Raw genomic sequence first — 19,203 nt, 5'->3', positions numbered from 1 at the left:
AACTGATTATTTCCCTTTGGTTACGTACCTAGAGCCCAACCTGTACCATACTAAAGAACCCAAAAATCTGGACTATTACTCACACCAGTTTCATTTCAAAAGGTGGAAATTGTCCACATTTTCTATTCCAGCGAAAAGATGAACCCTTGCCCAATCCTCTAAAAGTAGTTTTCATTTGCTCAGCGAGTTTTACATTTTAATGCCCTCAACTGAGCATTTGGCTAAAAGGCAAGCTTAACCATGAAGTAACCCACCCATGAGACTTGGTGTAACAATAGACCACATTTTTCAACACTTTCTTACAGTGTTTGGCCAGGAAGTGTATGGGCGACTCCCTTCCTCTGTCTTTGTCTGAACATTATCCAGCTTTTGGAGACTAGCTGGCTCCCTATAAGCACAAAGTGGAGAGTCAGGGTCATGCAGCATTTTTGAGAGATACCAGGAATAAATGAGTTGCCTGTTGCTTCCTCCTCTTCAGACCTCGCCATCATGGTGCAACATGATGTCAAATCACACAGAGACATGAACCAGAAGTCTTATGTATGTACACTCCCCTCCGTATGTATTCGGACAGTGAAGATAACATTTTACATTTGGCTCCAGACTCCTCATTTTGGATTTGAGATTAAACGTTTCATATGAGGTGACAGTACAGAATGCCACCTTTTATTTTACGGTATTTTCATACATATTTGTTCTACCACTTCGAAATGAAAGCACTTTATAGCCCCCACCAAGAAGTCATAAGTATTTGGACAAATTCACGTATAGTGTGTCAAAGTAGTCAAAAGTTTAGTATTTGGTCCCATATGTCCTGCATGCAATAACTACATCAAGCATGTGAGTCTACACACTCATATGCATTTGCAGTTTGTTTTGGGTTATGTTTTGCCCAATAGTAACTGAATGATGACTGGAGTAATTTTCATTCTGAGTAGATAAGATGTTTCTGAACACTTCTAAACAAATCCTCATAATGAGTGAGATACCATTCAGAGGCTACAACAAAACATGCTAATCTCTCACCATAACCAATAACAGGGGAGGTTAGCATTCTTTGGTGGGTATGATCTTTATTCATGATTTTGGGGGTATGATCATCATTAGTCATGATTCATTCATGATTATCTGTAATCATGGTAGCATCCACATTCATGTAGAAGTGTTCAGAAACATATTCTATTCTTATTAACAATAAAATGGACTCCAGAATGACCCAGAATGACACAATGCAGTATTCACCATTCAGTTCCCATTGGGATATTCCGAAAAAACAACCAAAACAAACTGCAAATGTATGCAAAAAGTTTGTAGAGTCACAAGCTTGATGTAGTCATTTCATGCTAGTGGTGGAAAAAGTACCCAACTGTCATACTTGAGTAAAAGTAAAGATACGTTAATAGAAAATGACTCAAGTAAAAGTGAAAGTCACCCAGTAAAAAACTACTTGAGTAAAAGTCTAAAAGTATTTGGTTTTAAATATACTTAAGTATCAAAAGTAAAAGTATAAATCATTTCAAATTCCTTATATTAAGGAATTATTTTTATTTACGGATAGTCAGGGGCACACTCCAACTCTCAGACATAATTTACAAACAAAGCATTTGTGTTTAGTGAGTCCGCCAGATCAGAGGCAGTAGATGACCAGGTATGTTTTCTTGATAAGTGCATGAATTGGACCATGTTTCTGTCCTGCTAAGCATTCAAAATATAACGAGTACTTTTTGGTGTCAGGGAAAATGTATAGAGTAAAAAGTACATTATTTTCTTTAGGAATGTAGTGAAGTAAAAGTAAAAGTAGTCAAAAATAAAAATAGTAAAGTACAGATACCAAAACAAACGACTTAAGTAGTACTTGAAAGTATTTTTACTTAAGTACTTTACACCACTGGGAATATGGGACCAAATACTAAACATTGGACTATTTTAATACACTATATGTGAATTTGTCCAAATACTTATGACTTCTAAACAGTAAAACATATCTATGAAAATTACCTCAAATAAAAGGTGACTGTCGCCTCATATGAAACATTTGATCGCAAATCCAACTGTAGTACAGAGACACATTTTTTTTATTTTAGCTTCACTGTCCAAATACATATTGAGGGGAGTGTACATTTGGGTCCGGAATTATTGGATCCCTTGATAAAGATGAGCAAACAAGACTGTTTTAAAATAAAGAATACAAATACTGAGCTAAATTGTATGCCCCCCAAAAATACAAATATGCAGAAAAATAGATTTTGTTTAATGAGTAATAAAAGAAACGAAGAAAGATAGGGATCAAAATGATTGGATCCCTTGTTTTCAATACTTCTGAGCATAACAACACTGAGCCTTTTTCTAAAATATTTTATGAGATTGTAGAACACATTGGGATTTTTCTTAGATCATTCCTCCATTTCCAGATCATTGATATCCTTCATCTGTGCTTATGGACTGCCCTCTTCAATTCAAACCACAGGTTTTCAATGGGGTTCAAGTCCGGAGACATAGATGTCCATTGCAAAATGTTGATTTTTGGCAATTAAACACCTACACCAGTGAAAATCCTTATTTTTTTTGTTGCTAAAAGACGATGCCCAGAGCTTTACCATGATGTTGCACAAATATTTAAGTCAACAAGTCAGCGTCTTAGTTAAAGTATAATATATTTGGGCATGAAGTGGGAAATACAAAGTGGGAACTTAGTGGAAATCCGTGTCAATGACGTGTAAGTTCTTTCTGACTAAGTGTCAATTACAGTGGCTTGAGAAAGTATTCACCCCCCTTGGCATTTTGCATATTTTGTTGCCTTACAACCTGGAATTAAAATAGATTTTTTGGGGGTTTGTATCATTTGATTTACACAACATGCCTACCACTTTGAAGATGCAAAATATGTTTTATTGTGAAACAAAACAGAAATAATACATAAAAACAGACAACTTTAGCATGCATAACTATTCACCCCCCGCCAAAGTCAATACTTTGTAGAGTCACCTTTTGCAGCAATTACAGCTACAAGTCTCTTGGGGTATGTCTCTATAAGCTTGGCACATCTAGCAACTGGGATTTTTGCCCATTCTTCAAGGCAAAACTGCTCCAGCTCCTTCAAGTTGGATGGGTTCATTTACGTTTTTTTTACATTTATGTCATTTAGCAGATGCTCTTATCCAGAGTGACTTACAGTTAGTGAATGCATACATCTTTTTTTCATACTGGCCCCCCGTGGGAATCAAACCCACAACCCTGGCGTTGCAAACACCATGCTCTACCAACTGAGCTACACTGTGTTCCACTGGTGTACAGCAATCTTTAAGTCATACCACAGATTCTAAATTGGATTGAGGTCTGGGCATTGACTAGGCCATTCCAAGAAATTAAAATGCTTCCCCTTAAACCACTTGAGTGTTGCTTTAGCAGGGTCATTGTCCTGCTGGAAGGTGAACCTCCGTCCCAGTCTCAAATCTCTGGAAGACTGAAACAGGTTTCCCTCAAGAATTTCCCTGTATTTAGCGCAATCCATCATTCCTTCAATTCTGACGAGTTTCCCAATACCTGCTGATGAAATACATCCCCACAGCATGATGCTGCCACCACCATGCTTCACTGTGGGCATAGTGTTCTCGGTGTGATGAGAGGTGTTGGGTTTGTGCCAGACATAGCGTTTTTCTTGATGGCCAAAAAGCTCAATTTTAGTCTCATCTGACCAGAGTACCTTCTTCCATATGTTTGGGGAGTCTCCCACATGCCTTTTGGCGAACACCAAACATGTTTGCTTATTTTTTTCTTAAAGCAATTACTTTTTTTCTGGCCACTCTTCCGTAAAGCCCAGCTCTGTGGAGTATACGGCTTAAAGTGGTCCTACGACACTTATCTTTTCACTTCACCAATTTGGACTATTTTGTGTATGTCCATTACATGAAATCCAAATATAAATCAATTTAAATTACAGGTTGTAATGCAACAATATATGAAAAACGCCAAGGGGGATGAATATTTTTGCAAGGTACTGTATAGGGCTGGCTTTAGTAAATTTGGAACCACCTACCTACCAACATGTTAGAGCTAGCACTTGTGGACTCCTTACTTCCTGTTTACAACCGGTTGCTATGGTGAGTAAGAAAATAGATATATTATTCTGATGAGTAGACAAAGTGGATAGGTGAAATGTCAACACAGCTGGGAGACCTTATCGTTTCTGGAGACGTGCAAGAGTGTAGTTAGCTAGCAAGTAGCAGTTGCTTGCTAACTATACAAGTTTGGCTGGCTAGCTAGCTATAGCATAGCTAACTGTGCATGAAGTAAATCCACATGAAGTAAGTTAATATATAGCTCTGTGAGTAAATCACTGCTTTAACATTACTAACGCTACCGCAAACTGCATGGTGACTCTACAGTAATCAACCTAGCTGTCAAATGGAATGTGTTTGCTGGCAGATGTGATACAAAATGCTGCAAATTAATATCAAAACGTGCAAACTACAGTTCAGGTAAAGTTGTAAGGACAAAACATAATTATGTTTTAATTAGATACAGTGAGGGAAAAAAGTATTTGATCCCCTGCTGATTTTAACAATTTCTTTGTGGATTTTGATGTTTGCTTGGGGTTATTGTCTCGCTGGAAGATCCATTTGCGGCCAAGTTTCAGTCTCCTAGCAGAGACAACCAGGTTTTTGGTCAGATGACATGAAAATAGAGCTCTTTGGCCACTCACACCAATGATGCGTTTGGCCTTCTAAAGAACAGTGCATATGCAGACAATACCTCATCCTTACTGTAACATATGGTGTTAGAGTCCCTGTTCACTCATGACTACATGGCCAGGCATGACTCCAACACCATCATTAAGTTTGCCGATGACATTTACATTTAAGTCATTTAGCAGACGCTCTTATCCAGAGCGACTTACAGTTAGTGAATACATATTTTTTTATACAGGCCCCCGTGGGAATCGAACCCACAACCCTGGCGTTGCAAACGCCATGCTCTATCAACTGAGCTACATCCCTGCCGGCCATTCCCTCCCCTACCCTGGACGACGCTGGGCCAATTGTGCGCCGCCCATGAATCTCCCGGTCGCGGCCGGCTGCGACAGAGCCTGGATTAGAACCAGGATCTAGTGGCACAGTTAGCACTGCGATGCAGTGCCTTAGACCACTGCGCCACCATATGGTAGGCCTGATCACCGACAACAACAAGACAGCCTATAGGGAGGAGGTCAGAGACCTAGCCATATGGTGCCAGGACAAAAACCTCTCCCTCAACGTGATCAAGACAAAGGAGATGATTGTGGACTGCAGGAAAAAGAAGAGGACCGAGCATGCCCCCATTCTCATCGACGGGGCTGTAGTGGTGCAGGTTGAGAGCTTCAAGTTCCTTGGTGTCCACATCACCAACAAGCTAACATGGTCCAATTACACCAAGACAGTCGTGAAGAGGGCACGACAAAACCTATTCCCCCTAAGGAGACTGAAAAGATTTGGCATGGTTGCTCAGATCCTCAAAAGGTTCTACAGCTGCACCATCGAGAGCATCCTAACTGGTTGCATCACTGCCTGGTATGGAAACTGCTTGGCGTCCGACCGCAAGGCACTACAGAGGGTAGTGCATACGGCCAAGTACATCACTAGGGCCAAGCTTCCTGCCATCCAGGACCTCTATACCAGGCGGTGTCAGAAGAAGGCCCTAAAAATGTTCTCCAGCCACCCTAGTCATAGACTGTTCTCTCTGCTACCACACGGCAAGCGGTACCGGAGCGCCAAGTCTAGGTCCAAGAGGCTTCTTCCCCCAAGCCATTAGACTTCTGAACATCTGATGAAATATTTATTATCTATGCATAGTCACTTTAATAACTCTACCTACATGTACATATTACCTCAATTACCTCGACTAACCGGTGGCCCCGCACATTGACTCGGTACCGGTACCCCCTGTATGTAGCCTAGCTATTATTATTTAAACTGCTGCTCTTTAGTTATTTGTAACTTTTATTTCGTATTATTTTATATTGTATTTTTTGTGATTTTTTTGGGTATTCTTTCTTAAAACTGCATTGCTGGTTAAGGGCTTGTAAGTAAGCATTTCACTGTAAGGTCTACACCTGTTGTATTCGGCGCATGTGACAAATACAATTTTATTTGATGTTATGGGGCTATTTTACTTCTACTGGTCCTAGGACCCTTGTTAAGGTCAACGGCATCATGAAATTGACCAAGTACCAGGATGTTTTAGCTAAAAACCTGGTTGCCTCTGCTAGGAAGCTGAAACGTGGCCACAAGTGGCTCTTCCAGCAAGACAATAACCCCAAGCACACATCAACATTGATAATTGACTACAAAATCAACATTTCGCTAAGGCCATCGCAATCTCCGGACTTGAACCCCATTGAAAACCTGTGAAGGATTTCAAGGATCTGGAAAGATTCTGTATGGAGGAATGTTCTAAGACGGGGCTCTCCAACCCTGTTCCTGGAGAGCTATCTTCCTGTACATTTTCACTCCAACCCAAGTTGTATCTAACCTGATTCTAATAATTAGCTGGTTCATAAGCTGAATCAGGTTGGATACAACTGGGGTTGGAGTGAAAATCTACAGGAGGGTAGCTCTCCAGGAACAGGGTTGGAGAGCCCTGGTCTAAAATCCCTCCCAACCCTCCCAATGTGTTCTCTAATCTCATGAAACAATTTAGAAAAGGCTCAATGTCGTTATCCTCGCAAGGGGAGGGTGCTGGAGCATTGAAAACAGGGCGACCAATCATTCTGACTAGTATCTCATTTCAATATTTTTGTATTACTTGTTAAACAAAATCTCTTTCTCTGAGCAACTGTATTAGTATAAAATAATATAATAAATAAATGCATACAATATAGCTCACTATTTGTATTATTTATTTTATATAGTCTTCCTTGCTCATCTTTATAAAGGGATCCAATAATTCCGGACCCCACTGTATATGTTTCCTCTTCCTATTGAGTTCAGATTCAAGTTCTCCTCTCCTCCATGAACAGTTATCTTGCTCCTTATCTCTTTTCTTTATTACCTATCCCTTTTTCTGTACCTATCTTCCTCCACCTATCTTGATAAACTTAGAGAAAGTGAGTGTGTCTATATGGCACCATATGTTTGCTTTCAAAATCCATCTCACCTTTTGAAATTATCTGATTGGACTGAATTCAAACTGTATTTGCTCAATTAAGCTATCTGTGATTTGCAGTTAAAGTGCACACACGCAGACAAAGACACCTCGATTTGGGTTGCAGCCGTAGAGGTAGTAGTGTGTGCCACGGTGGAACCGGATACAGCCCATCGGCTCGAATAATTAAACCCATTCATTAACCCAGAACCAAAGCCTGATTGTGTCAACTCCCTTGATCTGAATTTAACACAAATTTAAAAAACATCCAACCGAGATCGAAGGACTCAAGCTAAACCCTCGCGTCCAGAGCCTCACCTTAATGACCACTTAATTACAGACAGACAGACAGACAGAGGTACATTTAGATTCTATCTCGAGTTTCTGTATGTTATTCCTGTATAGGGAGAAGCAGAGAAAAAGAGAGGAAAGGAGATGTGAAGGGTGGATATGCTGTATAGTTGATGCTCCAACACTACTGCGTGGCTGGCCCTGCCAAAGACAAGAAAGCAGCCCCAAAGAACAACACGCTACTCTAAAGCTCTCAAACTGTTGAGCTGAGCGTCAAGCTTTCACTGTCAGGACGACGTGTCTACACAGAATATCTTCATTTTAGATCTGCCATAGGGTTAAAAGAGGCTGTCACAGACAGAGGAAACTGTGAGTCGCCCACTAGAAATGAAACAGGTTTGGCAAAAAGGTTGCTTTTGTCTTATGAGCGGTGGCAATAAAGCGATAATTACGTAAAGAGATCAGATGATTTCCGCCGTTCCTTTGAACTCAGCCATTTGATATCATTTTCTCATGGAAAAAGTACAAGCTCATATGTGTACCATAGAATCAGGGCGGATATCGATTACATTTGAGTAATTGACTTGGCCGGCACCACTGTATCGACTGGGGATACCTCCCAAATGGCACCCTATACCCTATAAAGTGCACTACTTTTAACCAGAACCCTATAGGCCCTGGTCAAATGTAGTGGACTAAAAAGGGAATAGGGATGCACTTGGGCCATTAAGGCAAACCGCAGTCAGAGATCATTGACAGTCATACCATTCGATGTAGCACAAATGTACTCTGGGTTTGTTGTTTCCTGGCCTGCTACACATTACAGAGCAGAGTCTGAAGAGCTATAGAACTTTGATTTCATCCTCTTATACTCTCAACTTATCCATACCAATAGGGGGAGCTGCAACATTTCTAATGAGAGAGAAATGGGATTTACCTACTGTAAGGCTGATCACTGTCTTAAGAAGCATTCCTTACCATAATGACGACTGCTCAGTGTACTAGTAAGTGTATGTACTCAGCCTGGAACAATTAACTCAGGAGTTTCTATCTGTGACGATCTGATCTCATACATCGTTTTTTTAAAGAAAGTGTAAAGATGTATAATCCTTGAGATATTCTGGTCATTGCTTTTCATTAGTGCTTTCATTAAGGCCTCCTGTAGCTCAGTTGGTAGGGCATGGCGCTTGCAACGCCAGGATTGTGGGTTCGATTCCCACGGGGGGCCAGTATGAAAAATGTATGCACTCACTAACTGTAAGTTGCTCTGGATGAGAGCGTCTGCTAAATGAATAAAATGTAAATGTAATTAACCCAAGGTATTAGACTATGATTTCAAAATGTTTCACATCATCAAAGTTCTGATATATAATCATTCGGGGCTAGACTGAAAGTAGACGACAATGTAATAACATTTTATTATATTTAATGAGACGTAATAGATGCATTTATTACGTACATGTTGTTCACGTTCATGGCTATGGATGGTTAAATTCTTAAGTTCCCATATATTACATTATAAATTGAAGGGATGGATGATCAAATAAATTAGTAATGATAAAGATAACATTGCAAAATGATCAGAAAAGTTGGTTTCGTATTATGTGGTTTGATACTAAGCCCATAACCGGCATAAATGTGAATATACAGTTGAAGTCGGAAGTTTACATACACCTCAGCCTCTGGATGTCACCTCTCACTGATCTATGTCAGCCTTACACTAGCCAATAGGGGAAAAAAACTCCACAGTCCCCAACCCTACTAAGAACTGGGAAATCTAATCATGGCCTGTGTCTTTCAGTGGGGCTTTTCCATGTCAAAACATTCCACTTCTCTCATGGTAGTCGCCCCCCACTGAATTGGGGCATTGAGACAATGTGTAAGTTACTAAACCACTGCCACGCACACATACAGTTGAAGTCGGAAGTTTACATAAACTTAGGTTGCCGTCATTAAAACTCGTTTTTCAACCACTCCTCAAATTTCTTGTTAACAAACTATAGTTTTGGCAAGTCGTTTAGGACATCTACTTTGTGCATGACACAAGTAATAATTCCAACAATTGTTTACAGACAAATTATTTCACTTATAATTCACTGTATCACAATTCCAGTGGGTCAGAAGTTTACATACACTAAGTTGACTGTGCCTTTAAACAGCTTGGAAAATTCCAGAAAATGATGTCATGGCTTTAGAAGCTTCTGATAGGCTAATTGACATAATTTGAGTCAATTGGAGGTGTACCTGTGGCTTTATTTCAAGGCCTACCTTCAAACTCAGTGCCTCTTTGCTTGACATCATGGGAAAATCTAAAGAAATCAGCCAAGACCTCAGAAAAAAAGTATAGACCTCCACAAGTCTGGTTCATCCTTGGTAGCAATTTCCAAATGCCTGAAGGTACCACGTTCATCTGTACAAACAATAGTATGCAAGTATAAACACAATGGGACCACGCAGCCGTCATACTGCTCAGGAAGGAGACGCGTTCTGTCTCCTAGAGATGAACATACTTTGGTGCGGAAAGTGCAAATCAATCCCTGGACAACAGCAAAGGACCTTGTGAAGATGCTGGAGGAAACAGGTACAAAAGTATCTATATCCACAGTAAAACGAGTCCTATATCGACATAACCTGATAGGCCGATCAGCAAGGAACAAGCCACTGCTCCAAAACCGCCATAAAATAGCCAGACTATGGTTTGCAACTGCACATGGGGACAAAGATCGTACTTTTTGGAGAAATGTCCTCTGGTCTGATGAAACAAAAATAGAACTGTTTGGCCATAATGACCATCGTTATGTTTGGAGGAAAAAGGGGGTCGCTTGCAAGCCGAAGAACACCATCCCAACCGTGCAGCACAGGGGTGGCAGCATCATGCTGTGGGGGTGCTTTGCTGCAGAAGGGACTGGTACACTTCACAAAATAGATGGTATCATGAGGAAGGACAATTATGTGGATATATTGAAGCAACATCTCAAGACATCAGTCAGGAAGTTTAAGCTTGGTCGCAAATGGGTCTTCCAAAAGGACAATGACCCCAAGCATACTTCCAAAGTTGTGTCAAAATGCCTTAAGGACAACAAAGTCAAGGTATTGGAGTGGCCATCACAAAGCCCTGACCTCAATCCTATAGAAAATTTGAGGGCAGAACTGAAAAAGCGTGTGCGAGCAAGGAGGCCTACAAACCTGACTCAGTTACACCAGCTCTGTCAGGAGTGGGCCAAAATTCACTCAATTTATTGTGTGAAGCTTGTGGAAGGCTACCCGAAACGTTTGACCCAAGTTAAACAATTTAAAGGCAATACTACCAAATTCTAATTGAGTGTATGTAAACTCCTGACCTACTGGGAATGTTAATGAAATAAATAAAAGCTGAAATAAATCATTTTCTCTACTATTATTCTGACATTTCACATTCTTAAAATAAAGTGGTGATCCTAACTGACCTAAAACAGGGATTACTTGGATTAAATGTCAGGAATTGTGAAAAACTGAGTTTAAATGTATTTGGCTAAGGTGTGTGTAAACTTCCGACTTCAACTGTATAGCTAACAATCTTCAATAAAGGCTTGAATGAATCAAGGATCTGAACTCATGCCTATATGCATATTGAAGAAAAGTGCTGAATTTGGATCTCACGGTACTGACCTGTGTTGGGAGCAGAAGCATCATGCAACACATTCTTTTGGGCACTGATGGCCAACTTTTATATACAGTGGGGAAAAAAGTATTTAGTCAGCCACCAATTGTGCAAGTTCTCCCAGAAAATCACATTGTAGGATTTTTATGAATTTATTTGCAAATGATGGTGGAAAATAAGTATTTGGTCAATAACAAAAGTTTCTCAATACTTTGTTATATACCCTTTGTTGGCAATGACACAGGTCAAACGTTTTCTGTAAGTCTTCACAAGGTTTTCACACACTGTTGCTGGTATTTTGGCCCATTCCTCCATGCAGATCTCCTCTAGAGCAGTGATGTTTTGGGGCTGTCGCTGGGCAACACGGACTTTCAACTCTCTCCAAAGATTTTCTATGGGGTTGAGATCTGGAGACTGGCTAGGCCACTCCAGGACCTTGAAATGCTTCTTACAAAGCCACTCCTTCGTTGCCCGGGCGGTGTATTTGGGATCATTGTCATGCTGAAAGACCCAGCCACGTTTCAACAGTAGGTATGGTGTTCTTTGGATGCAACTCAGCATTCTTTGTCCTCCAAACACGACGAGTTGAGTTTTTACCAAAAAGTTATATTTTGGTTTCATCTGACCATATGACATTCTCCCAATCCTCTTCTGGATCATCCAAATGCACTCTAGCAAACTTCAGACGGGCCTGGACATGTACTGGTTTAAGCAGGGGGACACGTCTGGCACTGCAGGATTTGAGTCCCTGGCGGCGTAGTGTGTTACTGATGGTAGGCTTTGTTACTTTGGTCCCAGCTCTCTGCAGGTCATTCACTAGGTCCCCCCGTGTGGTTCTGTGATTTTTGCTCACCGTTATTGTGATCATTTTGAACCCACGGGGTGAGATCTTGCGTGGAGCCCCAGATCGAGGGAGATTATCAGTGGTCTTGTATGTCTTCCATTTCCTAATAATTGCTCCCACAGTTGATTTCTTCAAACCAAGCTGCTTACCTATTGCAGATTCAGTCTTCCCAGCCTGGTGCAGGTCTACAATTTTGTTTCTGGTGTCCTTTGACAGCTCTTTGGTCTTGGCCATAGCGGAGTTTGGAGTGTGACTGTTTGAGGTTGTGGACAGGTGTCTTTTATACTGATAACAAGTTCAAACAGGTGCCATTAATACAGGTAACGAGTGGAGGACAGAGGAGCCTCTTAAAGAAGTTGTTACAGGTCTGTGAGAGCCAGAAATCTTGCTTGTTTGTAGGTGACCAAGTACTTATTTTCCACCATAATTTGCAAATAAATTCATTAAAAATCCTACAATGTGATTTTCTGGAGAAAAAAAATCTCAATTTGTCTGTCATAGTTGACGTGTACCTATGATGAAAATTACAGGCCTCTCCCATCTTTTTAAGTGGGAGAACTTGCACAATTGGTGGCTGACTAAATACTTTTTTTCCACACTGTACTTGATATTATGTGTAATATAAATCTTCTCCATTTTCATTGTGCAAGTGGATAACTAGGGGGCACACAACGGGCATGTTGAAAAACTGTGATGACAATCTCTCTGAAAGTGTTAGTTGCTGTGGATAACACCATGTTTAACAAGATCATGCTAATGGTAATGTTATGATGGAATTTGAATCCTTGTTGAAAGATTGCCCTAACAGGCTCTCCCATGGCACATGATGATAAACAATGCAATCACCTCACCCAGACCGTGGTCACACCTTTGTGACTCAACCAGCTGTCAGTGGCATGTTATGTTGACCGAGTGTGACAGTGTGGTGAGGAGTGACAAAAAAACACATTCTCCGCCACACACACACACACACACACCTCCTGTGACACTTTGAATGCTGCATCTCTCCTCTTCACACTTCCCAGCCATTCCAGAGGCTTTTACCGCCCACTCCGTTTCTCTATCTCACAGCTTTATTCCCCAGGTGCCACATTCTCTCACCCCACCACTAGACCTGTGTCATCAATCCTCTATCCCTCTTGCCCCCCCCCCCCCCTACCTTTGCCGTTCAGTACCAGCAAAAGTCCTATTAACCCCTTGCAATGCTCTATGTTGCCTTTGAATAATTGAAAGTACCTCCTGTCAGAGTAAAAAAGCACATTCATAATGGATGGGATAGGACTTATTTTAAAGGTGGAAGAGCCCATTGAATAATGCAGAATCGTAGTAAAGACACCTGTTGCGCTCAAGTGTCTCGGAGCTGTGCCTCACTCTTTAAGATGCTATAGGCAATTTTTTTCCAATGAGGACAAGCGCCACATAGAGTGCTAATTACAGAAACAAAGTTTGCTCTCATACTTTGACACACGCACACACAGAAACAGGAACACATAGATACTAGACACACACACACACACACACACACACACACACATTCAATGCAACACCTCAGGAAGAGATCATAATCTCATAATGGTGATATTTGGGTAACACTTTATTTGACACCTAGCGTCATAACAAGTTATGACATGGTCATAACCACGATATAACAGCTGACATAACTTGTCATATCCTGTCATAATATGGTCATAACACCATAGCCTACTTCTAAACAATATGTTTATGTTTATAGTATGTTTATGTTTTATAAAGTATTCTGAAAGTGAACATATTTAATTATAATTGTAATTGTGAACACATTACTGATGACAGGGATGAATGCAGGAGCAGATTTCAGGAGCAGGACAAGACACCGTCTTTGTTACTGATGACTGACATAAGCACATTTATACAATGGGTGGGTCTAATCCTGAATGCTTATTGATTAAAAAGCATTCCAGCTGGTGTCTCTTCCACAAGTTACCGCCGGCTAAATCTATGACATTAAAATGCCTATTTACTCTGTTCCATCTGATTGCGCAATTCACTGTCTCATTAGCCCAGCCAGGCAATTTCTAAACTTTATCTCCACTATAAAAAGCATCTAGACATTATCTCACTTTTTTTTTTTGACTAACATTTAGTTTTCAACAGCGGAGATTTGTATAAACCTTGCGGTCTGTCTCTCCGACATTTGCAACATTGTTTCAATATTCTAATTCGATCTCCAGCTGTCGCATAGTAATGAACGTGTCGGGAGTTGACATTTTCTTACTTTACAGCCTTATTCTAAAATTGATTAAATTGTTTTGTTTTTTCCTCATCAATCTACACACAATACCAATGACAAAGCAAAAACATTTTTTTTTTTTTTTTGCAAATGTAGTAAAAAGAAACAACTGAAATATCACATTTACATAAGTATTCAGACCTTTTACTCAGTACTTTGTTGAAGCACCTTTGGCAGCGATTACAGCATTGAGTCTTCTTGGGTATGACGCCACAAGCTTGGCACACCTGTATTTGGGGAGTTTCTCCCATTCTTCTCTGCAGATCTTCTCAAGCTCTGTCAGTTTGGATGGGGAGCGTTGCTGCACAGCTATTTTAAGGTCTCTCCAGAGATGTTCGATCGGGTTCAAGTCCGGGCTCAGGCTGGGCCATTCAAGGACATTCAGAGACTTGTCCCGAAGCCACTCCTGTGTTGTCTTGGCAGTGTGCTTAGGGTCGTTGTCCTGTTGGAAGGTGAACCTTCGCCCCCAGTCTGAGGTCCTGAGCGCTCTGGAGCAGGTTTTCATCAAGTATCTCCCTGACTTTGCTCCGTTCATCTTTGCCTCGATCCTGACTGAAAAACATACAGTGAGGGAAAAAATATTTGATCCCCTGCTGATTTTGTACGTTTGCCCACTGACAAAGAAATGATCGGTCTATCATTTTAATGGTAGGTTTATTTGAACAGTGAGAGACAGAATAACAACAAAGAAATCCAGAAAAATGCATGTCAAAAATGTTATAAATTGATTTGCATTTTAATGAGGGAAATAAGTATTTGACACCCTCTCAATCAGAAAGATTGAGAGGGTCCCAGGTGTCATTTATACAGGTAACGAGCTGAGATTAGGAGCACACCCTTAAAGGGAGTGCTCCTAATCTCAGCTTGTTACCTGTATAAAAGACACCTGTCCACATAAGCAATAAATCAATCAGATTCCAAACTCTCCACCATGGCCAAGACCAAAGAGCTCTCCAATGATGTCAGGGACAAGATTGTAGACCTACACAAGGCTTGAATGGGCTACAAGACCATCGCCAAGCAGCTTGGTGAGTAGGTGACAACATTTGGTGCAATTATTCGCAAATGGAAGAAAGACAAAAGACCTGTCAGTCTCCCTTGGCCTGGGGCTCCATGCAAGATCTCACCTCATGGAGTTGCAATGATCATGAGAATGGTGAGGAATCAGCCCAGAACTACACGGGAGGATCTTGTCAATGATCTCAAGGCAGCTGGGACCATAGTCACCAAGAAAACAATTGGTAACACACTACGCTGTGAAGGACTGAAATCCTGCAGCGCCCGCAAGGTCCCCCTGCTCAAGAAAGCACATTTACAGGGCCGTCTGAAGTTTGCCAATGAACATCTGAATGATTCAGAGGAGAACTGGGTGAAAGTGTTGTGGTCAGATGAGACCAAAATCGAGCTCTTTGGCATCAACTCAACTCGCCGTGTTTGGAGGAGGAGGAATGCTGCCTATGACCCCAAGAACACCATCCCCACCGTCAAACATGGAGGTGGAAGCATTATGCTTTGGGGGTGTTTTTCTGCTAAGGGGACAGGACAACTACAACATATCAAAGGAACGATGGACGATGGCCATGTACCGTCAAATCTTGGGTGAGAACCTCCTTCCCTCAGCCAGGGCATTGAAAATGGGTAGTGGATGGGTATTCCAGCATGACAATGACCCAAAACACACGGCCAAGGCAACAAAGGAGTGGCTCAAGAAGAAGCACATTAAGGTCCTGGAGTGGCCTAGCCAATCTCCAGACCTTAATCCCATAGAAAATCTGTGGAGGGTGCTGAAGGTTCGAGTTGCCAAACGTCAGCCTCGAAACCTTAATGACTTGGAGAAGATCTGCAAAGAGGAGTGGAACAAAATCCCTCCTGAGATGTGTGCAAACCTGGTGGCCAACTACAAGAAACGTCTGACCTCTGTGATTGCAAACAAGGGTTTTGCCACCAAGTACTAAGTCATGTTTTGCAGAGGGGTCAAATACCAAATTTCCCTTATTAAAATGCAAATCAATTCATAACATTTTTGACATGCATTTTTCTGGATTTTTGTGTTGTTATTCTGTCTCTCACTGTTCAAATAAACATACCATTAAAAATTATAGACTGATCATGTCTTTGTCAGTGGGCAAACGTACAAAATCAGCAGGGGATCAAATACTTTTTTCCCTCACTGTAGAGGTAAGATGAAAATCGATTTTGAGACATGTGTTGTAGTAGTTTAGCAAACTCTTTGCAAATTAATTCTAAATTCCTGTTCTTTTTTGAAGATTTCTCACATAAACAAGCATATCTCTGTGAAATGTCAATGGAGCGCTGAGTGTATACCAAGCTTTTTATTTTCAAAAGCCATTTAATTCAGCTCATGTAATGCACATTTTTGCTTTTTGCGACCCATGGAAACAACTTTGTTGACATAGCGGTGCAGGTTTCTCATAACCACTTTTGAGGATTTTAAATTTTGTGGTCATCATCTTCAAAGCTCAGTGCTTATTATCGGATGCATTAGGTTACGAAATCCGACTTTTTGGATATCATTTTAATGATATGTTAGAGAAAGACCCCACTGAACAATTCAGAACATGAATAATCATATTTGTCTTGGTAAAATGTATGTTATTACATAAGGAAGTGAAATTGCATCACCGAAGTGCGTTTTAATCCACTCTGGGCATAGTGGGTGTACACCCTATATTATGGCAATAGCAAACACTTTCACACGTTCTCAAATGCATTACAATCCCGTTTCCTGAATGTTTTCATGACATACCTAAGCTATCTCTCAACTATTCATGTAGCTAGCTAGTTAACAGTTAGCTGCCATCTAGTTAGTGTTTGTTTAGCTAACATTAGCTACCCTATTACTAAAGATGCATCAGCAATTGTGGGTTCGATTACAGGCTCAAAATGGCCAGAAACAAATGACTTTCTTCTGAAACTGGTTAGTCTATTGTTGTTCTGAGAAATGAAGGCTATTCCATGCGAGAAATTGCCAAGAAACTGAAGATCCCATACAGGCGACTCCGGGATGCTGACCTTCTAGGCAGTTGCAAAGAAAAAGCCATATCTCAGACTGCCCGTCTTAATCTTTTATTTTTATTGGCCAGTCTGCAATATGGCTTTTTCTTTGCAACTCTGCCTAGAAGGTCAGCATCCCGGAGTCGCCTCTTCACTGTTGACGTTGAGACTGGTGTTTTGCGGGTACTATTTAATGAAGCTGCCAGTTGAGGGCCTGTGAGGCATCTGTTTCTCAAACTAGACACTAATGTATTTGTCCTCTTGCTCAGTTGTGCACCGGGGCCTCCCACTCCTCTTTCTATTCTGGTTAGAGCCAGTTTGTGCTGTTCTGTGAAGGGAGTAATACACAGCGTTGTACGAGATCTTCAGTTTCTTGGCAATTTCTCGCATGGAATAGCCTTCATTTCTCAGAACAAGAATAGACTGATGAGTTTCAGAAGAAAGTTATTTGTTTCTGGCCATTTTGATCCTGTAATCGAACCCACAATTGCTGATGCTCCAGATACTCAACTATTCTCAAGAAGGCCAGTTGTATTGCTTCTTTAATCAGCACAACAGTTTTCAGCTGTGCTAACATAATTGCAAAAGGGTTTTCTAATGATCAATTACCCTTTTAAAATGATAAACTTGGATTAGCAAACACAACGGGCCATTGGAACACAGGATTGATGGTTGCTGATAATGGGCCTCTGTACGCCTTCCTGTAGATACAGGGAAAAAAAGAGGACTGAGCACGCCCCCATTCTCATCGACGGGGCTGTAGTGGAACACATCACCAACGAACTATCATGGTCCAAACACACCAAGACAGTCGTGAAGAGGGCACGACAAAGCCTATTCCCCCTCAGGAGACTAAAAAGATTTGGCATGGGTCCTCAGATCCTCAAAAAATTCTACAGCTGCACCATCGAGAGCATCCTGACTGGTTGCATCACCGCCTGGTATGGCAACTGCTTGGCCTCTGACCGCAAGGCACTACAGAGGGTAGTGCGTACGGCCCAGTACATCACAGGGGCAAAGCTCCCTGCCATCCAGGACCTCTATACCAGGCGGTGTCAGAGGAAGGCCCTCAAAATTGTCAAAGAATCCAGCCACCCTAGTCATAGACTGTTCTCTCTGCTACCGCACGGCAAGCGGTACCGGAGTGCCAAGTCTAGGTCCAAAAGACTTCTCAACAGCTTCTACCCCCAAGCCATAAGACTCCTGAACAGCTAATCACGGCTACCCGGAATATTTGCACTGCCCCCCCACCCCATCCTTTTTACGCTGCTGCTACTCTGTTAAGTATTTATGCATAGTCACTTTAACTCTACCCACATGTACATATTACCTCAAATACCTCAACTAGCCGGTGCCCCCGCACATTGACTATGCAACGGTACCCCCCTGTATATATAGCCTCCCTACTGTCACTTTATTTTACTGTATATATAGACTCCCTACTGTCACTTTTTTTTACTTCTGCTCTTTTTTTTCTCAACACTTTTTTTGTTGTTGTTTTACTCTTACTTTTTTTGTTTAAAATAAATGCACTGTTGGTTAAGGGCTGTAAGTAAGCATTTCACTGTAATGTCTGCACCTGTTGTATTCGGCGCATGTGACCAATAACATTTGATTTGATTTGATTTGACATTCCATAAAAAATCAGCCATTTCCAGCTACAATAGCCATTTACAACATTAACAATGTCTATACTGTATTTGTGATCAATTTTATGTTATTTTAATGGACAAAAACAAGGACATTTCTAAGTGACCCCAAACTTTTGAAAGGTAGTGTATGTCACAACAGGTCTAAATATACAGTATCTCACAAAAGTGAGTACACCCCTCACATTTTTGTAAATATTTGAGTATATCTTTTCATGTGACAACACTGAAGAAATGACACTTTGCTACAATGTAAAGTAGTGAGTGTACAGCTTGTATAACAGTGTAAATTTGCTGTCCCCTCAAAATAACACAACACACAGCCATTAATGCCTAAACCGCTGGCAACAAAAGTGAGTACACCCCTAAGTGAAAA

This window comes from Coregonus clupeaformis, chromosome 20 (assembly GCF_020615455.1).
Source record: "Coregonus clupeaformis isolate EN_2021a chromosome 20, ASM2061545v1, whole genome shotgun sequence".
In the NCBI taxonomy this organism is placed as follows: Eukaryota; Metazoa; Chordata; class Actinopteri; order Salmoniformes; family Salmonidae; genus Coregonus; species Coregonus clupeaformis.
The sequence above is the reverse complement of the archived record's forward strand: the minus strand, read 5'-3'. Positions refer to the sequence as shown.